This window comes from Bacillus rossius, chromosome 3, assembly GCF_032445375.1.
Source record: "Bacillus rossius redtenbacheri isolate Brsri chromosome 3, Brsri_v3, whole genome shotgun sequence".
NCBI classification, from domain to species: Eukaryota; Metazoa; Arthropoda; class Insecta; order Phasmatodea; family Bacillidae; genus Bacillus; species Bacillus rossius.
In genome coordinates this window covers 64,845,742-64,861,227 of record NC_086332.1, presented here as the reverse complement: position 1 = coordinate 64,861,227, position 15,486 = coordinate 64,845,742, and the positions used below count along the sequence as shown (strand labels likewise).

General features: G+C 36.3%; 2 protein-coding genes across 4 annotated transcripts in view; one reads left to right on the top strand and one right to left on the bottom strand.

Annotated features, from left to right (window-relative positions):
• The window catches only part of LOC134530818 (sulfotransferase 1C4-like), a 116,007-nt gene that overhangs the window by 64,247 nt on the left and 36,274 nt on the right, over positions 1–15,486 (bottom strand). Inside the window, exon 1 of one of the 3 annotated variants that reach the window (XM_063366059.1) lies at positions 11,531–11,550. The exons of the other annotated variants lie outside the window; for them this stretch is intronic. The gene's annotated coding sequence lies outside the window, so the exon portion shown is untranslated. Of the gene's footprint in view, positions 1–11,530; positions 11,551–15,486 lie in introns of those variants that run through there. 3 annotated transcript variants of the gene reach the window in all.
• The window catches only part of LOC134530816 (sialin-like), a 46,695-nt gene continuing 38,798 nt past the window's right edge, over positions 7,590–15,486 (top strand). The window contains exon 1 of the mRNA XM_063366047.1: positions 7,590–9,113. The gene's annotated coding sequence lies outside the window, so the exon portion shown is untranslated. The remainder of the gene's footprint in view (positions 9,114–15,486) is intronic.

Sequence of the window (15,486 nt, the reverse complement as noted above, 5' to 3'; positions counted from 1 at the left end):
ATGAGTGAAGTGAAGAGGGTGAGTGGACCCTTGACGAGCGATAGCGGGGGACGAGAGACAGGTTTCACATGGGAAGATCGGAGCAGCGGGCCGGTGTCGCGACACGGCGGACGAGTAATTAGTGTGAAACAGTGTGTTGCGACCGATTTGCGTGGTAGAGAGTGTCACTGTCGAGCTTATCTCCAGTGGTAAGAGGAAACAGTGTACTTATGAAAGTGTGATTAATTTGTGGACAGTCGCTTACATTGTTGTAATTAAAGAAAAAGTGTACATACTAGTGGATAAATAAAACTCTATTTAATTAATTGGGCTATCCATTCGGATCTGCATCCCCACACATGCAACAGTATGTTTGAGATATTTCAAATTTTGGTTTCAGGAAAAGGGTGCTACATCCCCGCCCGGTTTGTGTTCGTGGGGGTTCTGATGGTGGGGTACTTCCTGAACGTGGTGTTGGGGTTGTCGCTGCCCATGTCGCTGACCGTGATGGTGCGGAGGAACAGCAGCGGCGGGGGAGGCCCCGTGGAGGAAGACACCTGCCCCGCCCCACAGACCGAGCAGCAAGCCCCGTCCGCCGGCGTCGTGGTGAGAAACACTGGCCGCGCTCTAAGTGAAAGTACGAATTTCCTTTTGAGCATCGTTCACTTTTGAGCATTTAGTGGTATCTTCGTTAGCGAGACCATTCAATATGAAATAACACAAAACAAGTCAAGTTTATTGGGAAAGGAATCAGCCATAGGTTTTTATTAAGTAACTAGGTACTGTAGCATTTTCCCGTGCTGATTTCAGGAAACCACGGAAACGGGAGTCGGGATGTTCGGGATTATTACCTATGACCTCTAAAATGTTGGTCGTTGTAACCTAGGGCCTCAAAAATACAAGTGAATGGGTCACCTCTCTCCATTTAAGCATTCTTTCCATTGGACGAGTTTACTTTTCACTTGCTGCGAACAATCTGAATTACGTGGATACAGCGAGTAAATTTGTTTACTGGATTATGTTCCACGCTATCACTTAGGTGGGTGTGTTTTTATTGTCTTTTTGAGTCTCGATAAGCTGTGGAAGTACTAACAATATTAAACACCAGATAATGAAAATAGATTTTGTTTAATAGCAACACTATACAAGTATTTAACTGCCACCCAGTTTACTAACCTCTTGTGAAAGAGGTCGCACGTCTTTATCTACGCTTGCTGAGTTCGAGATGTCATACGAAAAACGACCATCTGCTCACTACAATGTCCAACAACATTTCTCATAGAAACACCACCTAGTGTAATTGATTTTTAACAGTTTTGTTTACAAATTGTACATTCTCCACGGGGAATCTTAACCGTATGGCTTAGGATGGGAGGTAGAAATTCCAAACACGCAACCACCATAGCTTCCAGACTTTTCAAAATCATGCTAAATATCCTCGAAGCACTAGGTGTCTTGATTTTTTTTCTGGTGCATTATGACTGGTAGCAAACTAGTGATATTTGCAGTCAGTGCGGCATTCTTATGAATATTATTTGTTCTTGTGTGTCTGATGTAAATTGAATGAGTAGGGTGCTCAGAGTTTGTTTTCCATTATTTATATACTCTCATTCACGAATATTCTAATGGAAATTAGAAAGTAACAGTTAAGAATAACTGTTTTACAACAAAATATCAATATAAAGCATTATGAAATAGTTCAGTACTTTCTGTAATGTGGCAACAAGCTCAGATTTTTCGGGTGGGTTCCGGCAGTTGACCTGGGCTGCTAGGTCGCATTAATGCGCTGTCATATTTTTCAGTTCTCTGAGAGTTTATCGAATTTGTCGGTTTTAATTTCAGTAAAGTGTTTCCTGTTTTCTAGCGGGTTACATTTCACATTTTCATATTCGAATTTTCCCGTTAAAATTATTCTCATGTTTCAAAAATCCGGCAAACTTGCTGATCCAGCATGCCCGTTGTTCTGAACATGCCAGATAAAAAGCCTTTTTTACAGTATTTCATTTTATTGATTGACTACTGAACAATGTATCAAATGCGAAATATATATAAAGCGACCATACCATTTTAAGTTTATTCACTCATACAACTCTTTTCTGTGATCACGAAACACGGCAAATAAGGCAATTTATTAAGATTCACTACACCTTATTTGTGTCTGAAGCATTTCTTCGCCACGGGCTGTGATCGGCGAAGTATGTTCATCCTGAAGCTGATGTGTAACAGAAATTCTGCAATACAACTGAAAAAATGGGTTTGTGTATTTTGTACGTGAATTAGAAGTTATACTTACTTGATGTACTTACTAAAAAACGAACTTTAACTTTGCATGCAGATAATTATTAAAAATAAAATAATAAGATGACTGAAGTTATATAATAAAAAGGATGGTAAATTAAAGTATAAATTCAATCAAATTAAAAATTCCGTAAGTGGGCATACCATAGTCAATGGAGTTAGTAAGTTGCGCTTAATGGCAGTTAATGTTAAATGCGATCTAGTATTGCATAGTATAGTATTGTATTGCAATTTGCTGTGCTTGTCGTCAACTAAACTCAGTGTGTAACTTCATGTTGGCTATCTGGAATTAATGGGTGTGTTTACAATTATTTACAGTTCCCCTTATATGTGCGTGTACCGAGAAAGAGTAAAGTACTTTGGTATATATTATCATGGCAATATATAATTTGTGAAGATTGCCTTCTTTGTTTAAAATTAATAAAAAAACACATTGGTGCTGGCCACCACGCGAGTCAAGAAGTAAAACTTCACACATCAGAGAGATAGGAAACTTTTATGTTACTCTAAAACTTGAAACACTCGTAATCATGCGATGAAAGTAGATTTTATTAGTGTCTGTCTATGTCTTCAATGGAATCTAAGAATTAATCAATAGTTTTATGATAGCTTAAAATATGATTAATTAATAACCCTCTTGGAAATGTCTATACATATTGGGACAATTTTAATGCTAACACCGGATCTAAACTCAGAGTTGAGATTGTAGAGTTGCGAATTACGAGTTGCGAAAGTATGCGAAAGTAAGCCAAAGTATGCAAATGTATGAGAAAGTGTGTAAACGTTTACAAAAGTATTTGTAAGTATTCGAAATCATACACTGTTTGCTGGCATCAGTAAACTCGCGCTATCGAGCCATTCTTATGTATCGCGTCATCGAGCTATACTCGTGTATCGCACCATCGAGCTATACTCGTCAATAGCGTCATCTAGCTAGACTCGTGTATCGTGCCATCGAGCTATACTAGTGTATCGCGCCATTGAGCTATACTAGTGTATCGCGCCATCGAGCTAGACTCGTGTATCGCGTCATCGAGCTAGACTCGTGTATCGTTCCATCGAGCTATACTCGTGTATCGCACCATCGAGCTAGATTCGTGTATCGCGCATCGAGCAATCACTTACCAGTTATCTCTCTTTCTCTCTCTCTCTCTCTCTCTCTCTCGCGCGCGCTCTCTCTCTCTCTCTCTCTCTCTCTCTCGCGCGCTCTCTCTCTCTCTCTCTCTCTCTCTCTCTCTCTCTCTCTCTCGCGCGCGCTCTCTCTCTCTCTCTCTCTCGCGCGCTCTCTCTCTCTCTCTCGCGCGCTCTCTCTCTCTCTCGCGCGCTCTCTCTCTCTCTCTCTCTCTCGCGCGCTCTCTCTCTCTCTCTCTCGCGCGCTCTCTCTCTCTCTCTCTCGCGCGCTCTCTCTCTCTCTCGCTCGCGCTCTCTCTCTCTCGCGCGCTCTCTCTCTCTCTCTCTCTCTCTCTCTCTCGCGCGCGCTCTCTCTCTCTCTCTCTCTCTCTCGCGCGCGCTCTCTCTCTCTCTCTCTCGCGCGCTCTCTCTCTCTCTCTCTCTCGCGCTCTCTCTCTCTCTCGCTCGCGCTCTCTCTCTCTCGCGCGCGCTCTCTCTCTCTCTCTCTCTCTCTCTTCCCGCTCCACGGCAACGTTGGAAAGTAACGCAAACGTTAAACGCGAGAACCTCGTATAAGAAGCAAAACATTAAAATGTTTTATGTTAAAAATTATTTATTCCATAATAGAGTGAGAAGTCTGGGAGTAAATATTTTTGCTATAAATCAACATCCCTAGTTATTCCCCCCCCCCCCCCCCCCCCCCGAGCTACAGTAGTTTGAAAGGTCAAATCATTCGCCTCCCATCAAGGTGACAGGGTTTCGAATTTCTTTAGAATTATGATATAATAGTTTGAATTTAAGTACTTTGACTATTCGTACGTGAATACTTTTAACTTCACATGTATTGGAATTTAATTTTCTACATAAGGCAAGAAAAAAAGTTGATCGGTGGGTATCTATCGAATGGGCCATGATTGGCTGGCACTTGACGTGTATGCTAATTCCTTTATCCTGTTGTTTCATGTAATATTGATTTTTTTTTGTTATTTATGCTGGACTGTTTAATATATAATAAATAAATTAATTTAATTAACACTGAACTGCCTGGTATTGAAACGTAGACAAAAATCCATCAAACCAATCATTATTTTAACATGTGATATTTCGATGATTTTTGGAATTTTTTTGAATTCCTAGCTTAATAATTACAGATTTCTAAGATAACGGTCAATTAACAAGACGGCGGGTGGCCTGGCAATAAATGAATACCGCACTCTAGCGGGTAAAAATTAAACTAATATGGCAACAGTGTCATCTTGAAGACGAAAACAATATGGCCGTCATGACGTCATACTGACTGACGTAATATCTGCCTTGGTATAAGTGATGGGAGGTAAGTCTGTCGGTCGCTTCTGTGGTGGGAGGATCCAACACTACATTTATTTTGCCCACACCGGGTTCGAACCCAGGACACAATGTTGATAATTAATTAAAATTTCATTAATTTTTATTAATTTTAAAATTTTCCCCTAATATCTATCACAAAATTTACGAAACTTCAAGATGGCGGACGTATCGAAAAGTGCAACGATGACGCTCGAGGTCAAGGTCCTGATATCAGCGGCTTAAGCGGCTTGTGTTTAGGAGTATTAAGACTCTTTTAGGAATTTTAAAGCTGTTGGCATTTTTCGGGAGTAAGATGGTAAATTTTCCCTCAAAACGGGAATTTTTCCCTCGAAAAAAGGAATATTTTTTTTTCGATTTTTGGCGGAATATTTTTTCCTATAACCGGATATTTGGCGAATTGTGGCGAATTTCTGGCAAATTTTGAAGCTCAAGGTCAAATGCCAAGGCAATGGTCATCCAAGATGTTGCCGTGATGTCACAATTCAAGATGGCGGCTGAAAATCACAATCCATATACTAATTTTGGGGTATAACGTGATTTTTCTTACGTGATAAATGTGGTGGACATTGCAACGAGCTGGTGAGTTTTCTGGAGGAATGCAGTTTTCCTTAGACCAGGGCTGAAGCCTTTGAAAATTGTAAAAAGTGAAAAAAAAATAATAGTAGGATGAAACCTATTGGAAAAGGAAGAGAATATAACAAAAATGAAAGGAAAAATAATTTACGGGCGATCTGAGGTCGGGAAGTGGAAGGGGGTGAGTTTTTAAGGGTAAAATGGTTCATCTCAATATCTGGCAAAAATACAAGTCCTATGGAAAAAAGGTTAATAGAAAAGTTTTAGGTAATAAAAACATTTACAACTTTTGTATTTACACGTTTTTCACATAACCTCAAAATTTATGTGAAAAATTCAAATAACCAAGTTTTTGGTTTTTTAAAAAATTTTATCTTTTACAAAAAAAAAATTACTAAATTTGGTGAATACCTACCTTTTTATGTCCCAAACACACTGTAATTTTTTTTATTTAAAATATTTATTTTTTCACCTTATTTTTACTTAATATAGAAAAAGCACCCTAATTTTCAATCGAAAATTCTCACGTCAAAATATCAGCTTTTCTTTAAAAAGTCGGTGGGCTTTTAGTTCGCTGAAATCTCTACTTTCTGATGGTGTAAAAAAAGATATACATTACTATGGTATATGTTCTCAGAAAATGCACAAAAAAAACCAAAATACTCGAATCAGAATATTTTTTTTTAAATCATTATGTACCATTTTGAGCTATTTATTAACATTTACACTTTAATTACTCGAAAAACGAAAGATTCCATTTTAAATTGATAAAAAATATTACAAATCCATAAAACATAAAGATTGTAAAAAACATGCGAAAAAAGTTCTATACGTTAAAGATAGGATTTAAAGGGGATTTCATCTAAAAAAAAAAAGTGACTGCTGCAATTTTATTTTCAGTAAAAAAGTTGATTTATTAAATTCCTATTGCAGAAATGCAACGATATTTTTGAGGGATTCATATTTGAAACTATTAGACGTGAAAAATAGATCTTTTACATTTCCAGAACCTGGCTTGAGAAAATAAATGTCATAAATATTTGAATTTAATTGATTCAAAAGGACCAAAAGATCAATATCCACAACGACCGTTTTATTAGTATCTCTGGCAATTACTATCCAGGTCTTAATTATGTCAGCATCAGCATTTTCTTCTGCTTGTTTACAGGAAAATACTTCTGACTGTAAACTTTGCATTAAAGTTTTTATTATTTTTACCTTGTTTTTCTCGTTAAATATAACTTTTTCTTGCAAAAATGGTATTTTTTTATGGTTTTGATAATTGAACTCTGAAATATTGTCTGAGGTTTTTCTACAACTACGTTCTTCTCTTTTAGTTGAATTAGCTGCTGGTACTGTCGTCACAGTAACTGATTTTTTAATTTCGGGTTACCCATAAAAAACAATATAGCTGCTTGCTGCGTAATGTTTTTCTACGTAGCGCAAATATTTATTCATGATCTCTTCCACCGTTTCATTTTTCTGCCAAATTTTTTTGTGCAGTAAAAATCCACCGTCGACAACATGCACAATGAATTTCTGCATTAAGAATTTAATAAATCAACTTTTTTACTGAAAAAAATTGCAGCAGTCACAATTTTTAGATGAAATCCCCTTTAAATCCTATCTTTAATATATAGAACTATTTTCGCATGTTTTTGCAAACTTTATGTTTAATGGATTTGTAATATTTTCTATCAATTTAAAATAGAATGTTTCTTTTTTCGAGTAATTAAAGTGTAAATTTTAATAAATAGCTCAAAATTGTACATAATGATTTTTAAAAAAATTTCGTTTTCTTGCATTTTCTGAGAACATTTACCATAGTAATGTATATCTTTTTTTACACCATCAGAAAGTAGAGATTTCAACGAAAAAAATGCCTACCGACATTTTTAAAAAAAGCTGATATTTTGACGTGAGAATTTTCGATTGAAAATTTGGGTGATTTTTCGATAAAAATAAAAATAAATACATATAATAATTATTAGGGGTGCACAGAATGCCTGCAGCTGCATGCAAATCTTCGTTGGTAAAATTATATTCAGTGAGGAAACACTACAGTATCATGGGTGCATCTTCATGTTAATTTTAAAGCAATTTTAAGGGCAAAGTTTTCTGATAGTACTAGATTACTTCTAAAAAAGGTTTGAAATAAAGAAAATACCATGATATATTCAGAGAGTGCGATATGTAAGATGCGTAACATGATCATCTACCATATAATCGCTAGGTATTTATTATTTGATAATGGAACCACTCTTTTCGTCTTCAAAGTGATGAGATAGTTCCTCTCAAGGAATGAAGTAGCACTCGTGTAGACTACACCATTACACTCATCCAACAATGACAGGCTGAAATAATGGTACATATACTGAATGGCGAATAAAATACAATAATAATATCAGGAGATTGGTAGACACAGATACACGAATGTTATTTTCTCTACTATCAGTGCCAGCGATAGGGTATCAGCAGTCACCAGCAGATGTGTTCATGAGCCGTAAGTTGAGAACTGCCTTAGAAATTTTTAACCCCCTGGCCAAGACAAAACCAACACAAACAGTGGAGCTAGACAGGAAAGTAAAAGTGCGGAGATTTTGCCACGGTGTTGTGCCCAAGGTGCACGCCCTCTCCCTTGGTTTACCTGTGTTGTTATTATTAAGTGAGAACTTGGACTCGACGCCTGCGGGGCTTGCAACCCGCAATTCTGGCGCGTCTAGGCAGCAGTCTGTCGTCCAGGCAAACAGTTCGGTGTGAAGGAAAAAGTGTTCCAGGGATAAAAAAAAAATTCCTCCTATTGTCAACATCAGGAGATGACGTCATATCGGAAGGCAGCTATTGCTGTGACTACCTAGAAGACTGTTCTAGAAGGTTCTTTTCTGGACTAATCGTCGCTTCTACGTGTATATGCCTGCCGCACCAAGCGTCGTCACTATGCCCGCCGACGCTCCGACTCCACAGAGGCCGTCACGTTGCCGGATCTCCGCTGGAACGACGCGCGTCTGGTATGGCAACGAAACCCTAAGTCACTTTTGGCGATATAATTATTTCGGAACTTGAGGTGATAGAATATTTCAAAGGTGGATCACTGAAATATTTGGTTGGAAATATTCTAAGTCTAGTTTGGACTTTGCCATTTTCTGGGGCCGTTGCGTGTCGTCGCCGTTTTTATGTTGGTGACCTATGGGCGTAGTGGCTGGTGGCGGTTGTGGCTGGAGTTGTTGAGCTGGTCGGTAGTTGTAAATAGAGGCGGGCGGCTTTCGCAGGTTGGACTTCCGTTACTTGAACGTGGCTACTGTGGCTACCAGTCCTTACGTACGTTACATGACGTGTGATACGCTTATGTAACGAAACAACAGCTATGCTGAATTGAAGTCAGCATGGCGGCGCATTTATGAAAATCAATGCCCAACTTAGTTTTTCGTGACTGCATATACGTAGTTTGTTTACAATAAGTTACGTAAGACTCGCAAACTTATGCAGAGACAGTGCACATGTTAACGCGAGTGGATTACGCGTTTGAAGTCTTCGGTGAAGGGAGAAATATCTGATGAAGCACGCAGGAGGCGGTGTGCTTGTTCTGTGCTTTACTCCATGTGCAGAAACGAGTGCATGCGCAAACTGTATGCGGACCTCTCCTGATATCTGGTACCAAGAGACCGTCTGGCAGGGCGGTGTCGGTGTGCAATTGGTTTGAACACTTCCGCCTGCAGAGCGAGTCACTGGGGAGCGAGCTCTGCGCATCACGACCACTAGTCGGCGCCAGCGAGTGGCAACTCGCTAGCATCGCTACATAATTGAAGGTAAGTTACGAGGAGGTTTCAAAACAACGAAAACTGAGTGGTGGGCCTAAAGAGGTTTTTTTCGCAACTGCCGAACATGAACTAAAGACCCGTTGTCTTAAAACCCAATAAAAGAGCCGTTTTATTCATCATATGATTTTTTAATGTATTTTATTCGTACCAGTAGCCTAACGCGTAGAGTTAACGAATTTTGTATAACAGCTGGTGTTTAGCCTTAAACTGTCCATGTTATTTTTTGGAGGATTATAAACCCCATCAGTATTTTATTGTTAACTGGGCATTTATATTTGTGATTATTGTTCAAAATATGTAGATGAGGACCTGCAAATAATTAAGATATATACATATGGCTTAGCCAGATTAATATCATCATTCACTATGATTGGTAAATTGTTAATTGCTCGGTTTGAAAAAATATTCGCCGGTATATACATTTTGTGAAGGGCAAATCAGGAATGTTACGTTTATTTGTTACAGTGTCATCATCTCCAAGTAACGGCCAATATATCCAGATAAAAGCTTTCAAATTAATGAAGTATTGTTTAGTGTCACTCAATGCTATTGTTAATGGATTAATTATGATGAATGTGTTTCTAGTTACAGCGACCCCCTCTATGTTATTTCCGTTATTACCTTCGAACCCAGTGATAACAACGGAAAGAAAATGGTTATGAGTTATACATAATTCAGGCCAAGTTAGGTCACTAGATTTACTTGATGTTAAATAGAATTGGTAAAATATGTAGACGACATGTGGATCATCAACTAATCAGTCAACCAGCAGGTAAGAAACCACGAAGATAAATAATTATAGAGCCACTCAAGTTTTGGAATGAGCTTATTTAAGTGGCACCATGCGTTGAAAGACTATCATTGCAAAGACAGCAGTGAGGAGACCACTTATGTCGAATCCTAGGTACCTACAAATATATGTAAAATAATTATGTCACTATTATTTAGTTACGTGTTATCATTGATAAATGACTATGATAGTTATGATTTTCCGAGCCTGAACCGGTATCAGAAATCGAGGATCTTCTTGAGTGCATCTCCTGTATCTCGTAAAGATAATGTAAGCTGGATTAAGTGTCTGGGCCGCAACGTGATCTTTATAACTTAGTATGTGGTCGAAAGTTAAGAGATAATATTGCACCTGTAATAAATACGTTTACTTGAATACAAAATAATATTGACTTGGCGTGAAATAATTTAGCTATAAAATCATAAATGATTTATTGAATCGGGGTCCTTAGAAACTATGGGGTGTGATGAGATGATAATGGATCATTAACGAATTGTGTTTGGTAGGGTAAACAGGAGTAACAGAGCTAATTCACCTTTCCTATGATTCCTATTCACTCACGGAGTTCAATAATTTTTCAGATTTAACTGATATGATGTCGACTATTTTGCGTATTTAACTAAATTACCCAAATCACGGAGAATGGGTTTGCCTGATGGGTGGTGGTCGTTCTAGAAATTAAGTTGAATATGTAATAATATCTTTCCTTGATTTTCCTTGATGGTTGGGGAAATAAAGTAGGCCTATGTGGAGATGATGGAGATTTGTATGAGGTTAACGTATAATACGATTTAACGAATTAGTCCAATCATAAGTGTCTTATTATAAAAGCTTCGCAGATTTTTAGGAGTTGCCATTATAATATAATTTACTTTCTGTCTTGTAGCTTTGCCATCGGCACCATCATATTGGGAAAATAGCAATCATGGTCTAATTTGAATGCTGTATCCTGCTAAAAAAAACAGAAGGATAGCATTTTTTTTGGAATGTGATCTCTTTTATGAGGAGGTAGGTCCATAAAATCATAAAACATTAAAAAAACAGCAAAAAATCATTTACTTAACAAAATATATTTGATAACTTTTTTGATCAGAGTTTTATATTTTTTCCAGTTCAGAATGAGGTAGCTGACCCCCCTTCCCTCTTCAACCCTTTGGATACGCCCTTGGCAATACCGTACACTTCAAAACCCTTCCAAAGATGCTTGTAAGTGTAGGATAGGTATGCGGGTAAGTGCAGAAAGAAAGGATTTAAAGCTCTATAAGTTACTTCAACAAACGAATAGAAAACAATGATGAATACAAAGGAATTTGTAAGTAATGTAATCAATGTCAAAAACCACTAAAAATCATGTTTTATACAAGACAACAGAAAACTTTTGATACTATGTCCAGGAATAAACTCGCCGAATCTGTTTCATCATGGAAAACAAGGCGAAATTTTGCATTTCCTAAATTATTTCAACATAAATATACTAATAATATACTCTGAATTCCAACATAAATACGTTCCACTTGCCTGTTTAATCTTATCGTAGTGTGAAATGATTGTTTTCACAGGCGCATGAAGATAGTGAACTTTACTCCATATTTAAACTACCAAAACTGTTAATTACCTGGCTTCATCATTTGCAGCCTGCAATGACTGAACTGTAAGTTGTGTAATATGAGTAGAGATATCCTGGAACAACAAGAATCGAAACCATTATTATCTTGTTAGAAAGCTGAAACCAGCATAGAACATTTGACTAATGATATTTTAAATAATAAATCGGGGAGTTACCCTGTATAGAATATTCGTTCGTAATGAGGATAGTAAATATAAACTTTGAAAGAGAAATACAAAAGAACGCTAAAAATTCACATTTTTGCTTTTAATTAGTGCTTAACTCACGATGTAGACTTTTGATATGCAAGCTAAAAGAAACCGATTAAAATTTTAATAAAATAATTAAAACAACTTATTACTTTTTTATGTTTTAGGAATCAATTCATGTTCTCAATTATAATTTTTTTGACGTTTTTGTATTTCTTTCAATAGTTGAAATTTTTTGGTTTATGAAGATGATGACAAAAATGGCCGTCAAGATAGTGGACTCTATGATAACTGACGCTTAAATCAAGCGAAGCAAGGTGGCGATCGGCACAAGATACACTTACAGACGAAAGAAGAATCCTATACGACGATCAATATAGCTGCTATGATGTCGAATTGGTGGGAGTAATATATAGCTTGGTGGTATTAATTGAGGTAAATTTTTAGGTAAATTTGCCGCTTTCAAATATTTTTTTAATAAATGATATATTTAATTTTTTAAAGTAGTTTTGATTCTACTTTTCACAAGTAAAATATTTTTCACACTTGCTGCATTTTAAACGGTGCCCTAAATAAAACTATGAAATACCTTGTTATTAAAAATTGTAAATGATTTAAATAATATTATGCAGATAAGATCAAGTCAAGTCGAGAATTCTGACTCAGTAGCTTAAATGTTTGGTAATTTTGGGGGTTTAAACCACTGTAAAGTAAAAGATTCTTCTCTGAGGTAAATGACACATTAGAAATTTTTTCAGAAAAAAGATAAATTTTCCTTTCAAAAGAAGAAATGGGATCCACTCCCCACCCCGCCGGCCCATAAAGGAAAGACTTTAATTTTAAGAAAAAAAAATTTCTTGTAATTTTGTGTAAAATGAAAGTGAAATTTTAATATTATGCTCTAAAATATTAAAGATGACCGGTAATTGTCTCGCACTTCAAACAGCAGCTGTCCGTACCCAAAGTCCCTATTTTTAACTAATCATTTTCTTTATATTAATAGTTTTTAGTTTTTTATTAAATTTTTATTGTATCGTAGACAAATCCTTCATTAAATAAAATTCTCACATGGACAAACAAACCCCCCCTCCCCCGCAATTTTTTCCCAATCCTGTCATCCAAAAAAAATATTTGCAATAATTTTAAGTTTGTTATTTTATGGAATTTGGTTTCTTAACGATTCCATAGGCTTCTAAAAGCACTTATGGAATACGGAAACTCCCGACAATACCTAAGTAAATTAGGGAGAATTATCGGCCATGGCAAATGACAGGAAATCGTCTTTAGAATTTAACTGAAGAGATTTCGGAAAACATGGAAAACATTGAGGTGTCTCCAATATTTAACTGGCAACACCATTGCTGGAGCTCCCCAAAAATTCAAGCCCAGAAAATCGATTTTCGATAAAAAAAATTCTAGATATAATTTTAATTCCTTACTATTTCTTTACTGTAGACAAAAATTATAAGGTTGGATACACCAGAATCTCAATAACAGAATTTAACGCAGCATAACAAATATTTATTAACTGCAAAAAAACCAAACATTAATGGCTGTTACTAGGAAAACCTTGTCAGAATATAATTTTTTATTCTGATTACAAAACAAATGCTAAACCATACGCTCTACAAATGAACCAAAAAACTTGTTATTTAATAAATTCCCTAAAAATTATAATTATACAAAGATATTACATAATATTCTTAAAAACGGACAGTTTTACTTGGTGCTACGTCTTATTTAATATGATCATAATAAAGACGTAAATACACAAAATCCATTTAAAACAAAATTATGACAGTTCATTTCAGAAGACTGCCAAAAAAAACCTAAATATAGTTTTTTTTATTTTCCTTTTTCAGTGAAGTAGCAGAATGTTTACTGGGCGGTCACAGAATGAAGCGAGCCAACTCGCCCCGCACTGCGTAGGTAGGGCCTATATGCTTTCTCGTCCTGATCGTTGTATCAAACTATTTACACGCTCCAGAAATCTATGACTTGTGCGCAGTATTCAACGCCCACACAAGCTTACATGAACCAAAAGCTGTTGAATTAAATACTCCAGCATAAACGCGCGCTGACGCCTCATCAGACGCGCAGTATAAAATGCGCCAGTCTATCCAAGTTTTAAAAAAAAGTCCACTTAAACAGTAGTCCTTGACTTCTTGTGTCACTATTTTATTTTACTTTCCTAAGCCTGATTTTAAACTCGTGCAAAAATAAAATACTTTAAATTTTTTACTGCCTATCAGAAAAATTTTCGCTGCCGCGATAATAGTTGAACATTTTTATTATTGAAAATCCAGCTGCAAGACAAAAAAAAAAGTCAATAAATTAATTTGTTCGAGAAACAAAGTATCGCCAGAGGCAAACTATCGGGTGCAAAGTCACACGAGCTAGCGGTGGACTACAGATATCTCTGTACTCTGCCTCCTGCTTGGATTGCAGAACAGAGCGGACGACGCCCGCTCTTGCCAGATTGCTACTACCCGGCTTGGATATGTATATGATCGATAATTATAATTACTTTTAACATTTATTCAAATTTACTTTTTGTTGATTTTTCTAAGACCTTAAAATAGTGTCTTATAACATGATTATTACAGTTGTAAACATCCTGAAAAAAATTATTATTATTATTATCAATTCTGAACATAAATTATTAATTCAAATGCGCCTACATTCAAACCAGTCCCTTTATGTACACCGCTTCTGGTCAGCTGGACGCGTTGGTTCCTCGCACCACACACTAGCGCCGCCAATAGACACTACCCGGGAAACACGCGCATATTACACAATAGTACACAGATAGTTCAATCCCCATCACAGTCAAAACCTAACATAAAACGGAATCTAACGACAACATTCTTTGGGAAACAGTAAATAGATTAATTACAACTGTAAATATATAGGGGAACTGTGCCTAATACCGCACCGCTTCCTAATTCCGCACCCCATGGTATCTCGGCCGGAATGTGCTTCAATCTAGCGGCAATAAGCACAAATCGTTGCTACGGGCAAAGTATCGTGTCGGTGGAAGAATATAGCGTCCTCACAAAGATTTGCGTGTGCTAGGAGAGAATGAAATTTTTACTGTGAGCTAAATATTTGTAAGGGGTCACTTCTTCGATTTGTTTCAACAAAAAAAGTATGTGGTTTTTACAATTTGACTATATAAATAACGTGTCATAATACCAAAGTGTTGCTAGTACGAGTGGTTATTTTAATTGAAGTTACGTTTTTTGTAACAATGGCCGCCTTTTGTTTTTCTTGCATTTGCCGAATACCGCACATTGAAGTAGTCCTAATATCGCATGGTGCGATATTAGGAATATCTTAAATTTTCTACGACTAGCAGCTTAATAAAATACAATGCAACCTGCATTACACCATTATCTAGTTAGATATCATACATTATTGTATGTGGCATGTTATTTACATAGTATATAAAACAAAATATGTTATATAATTAGAAAAATACCTAACTATTGAAATTACTTTTGTGTAGTTTGAAAATAGTAAACGATACATTGGTTGAAACAAAAACAGTTTAAAATTGTTAGCATTGATTAAAATTCACTAATTTCTATTTTCATCACATTTTTATGAAGAATAAAGTATCGAAATGTAGGATACTGTAAATCACTTAATGTGTTATGGCGTTTTAATTTTTCTAATTAGTAAGAAACAAAACAGTTTCGTTTAGGGTTTATAAAATGGTTTATTTCTTTGATATTTTTAGTGTGTGTTCATTAT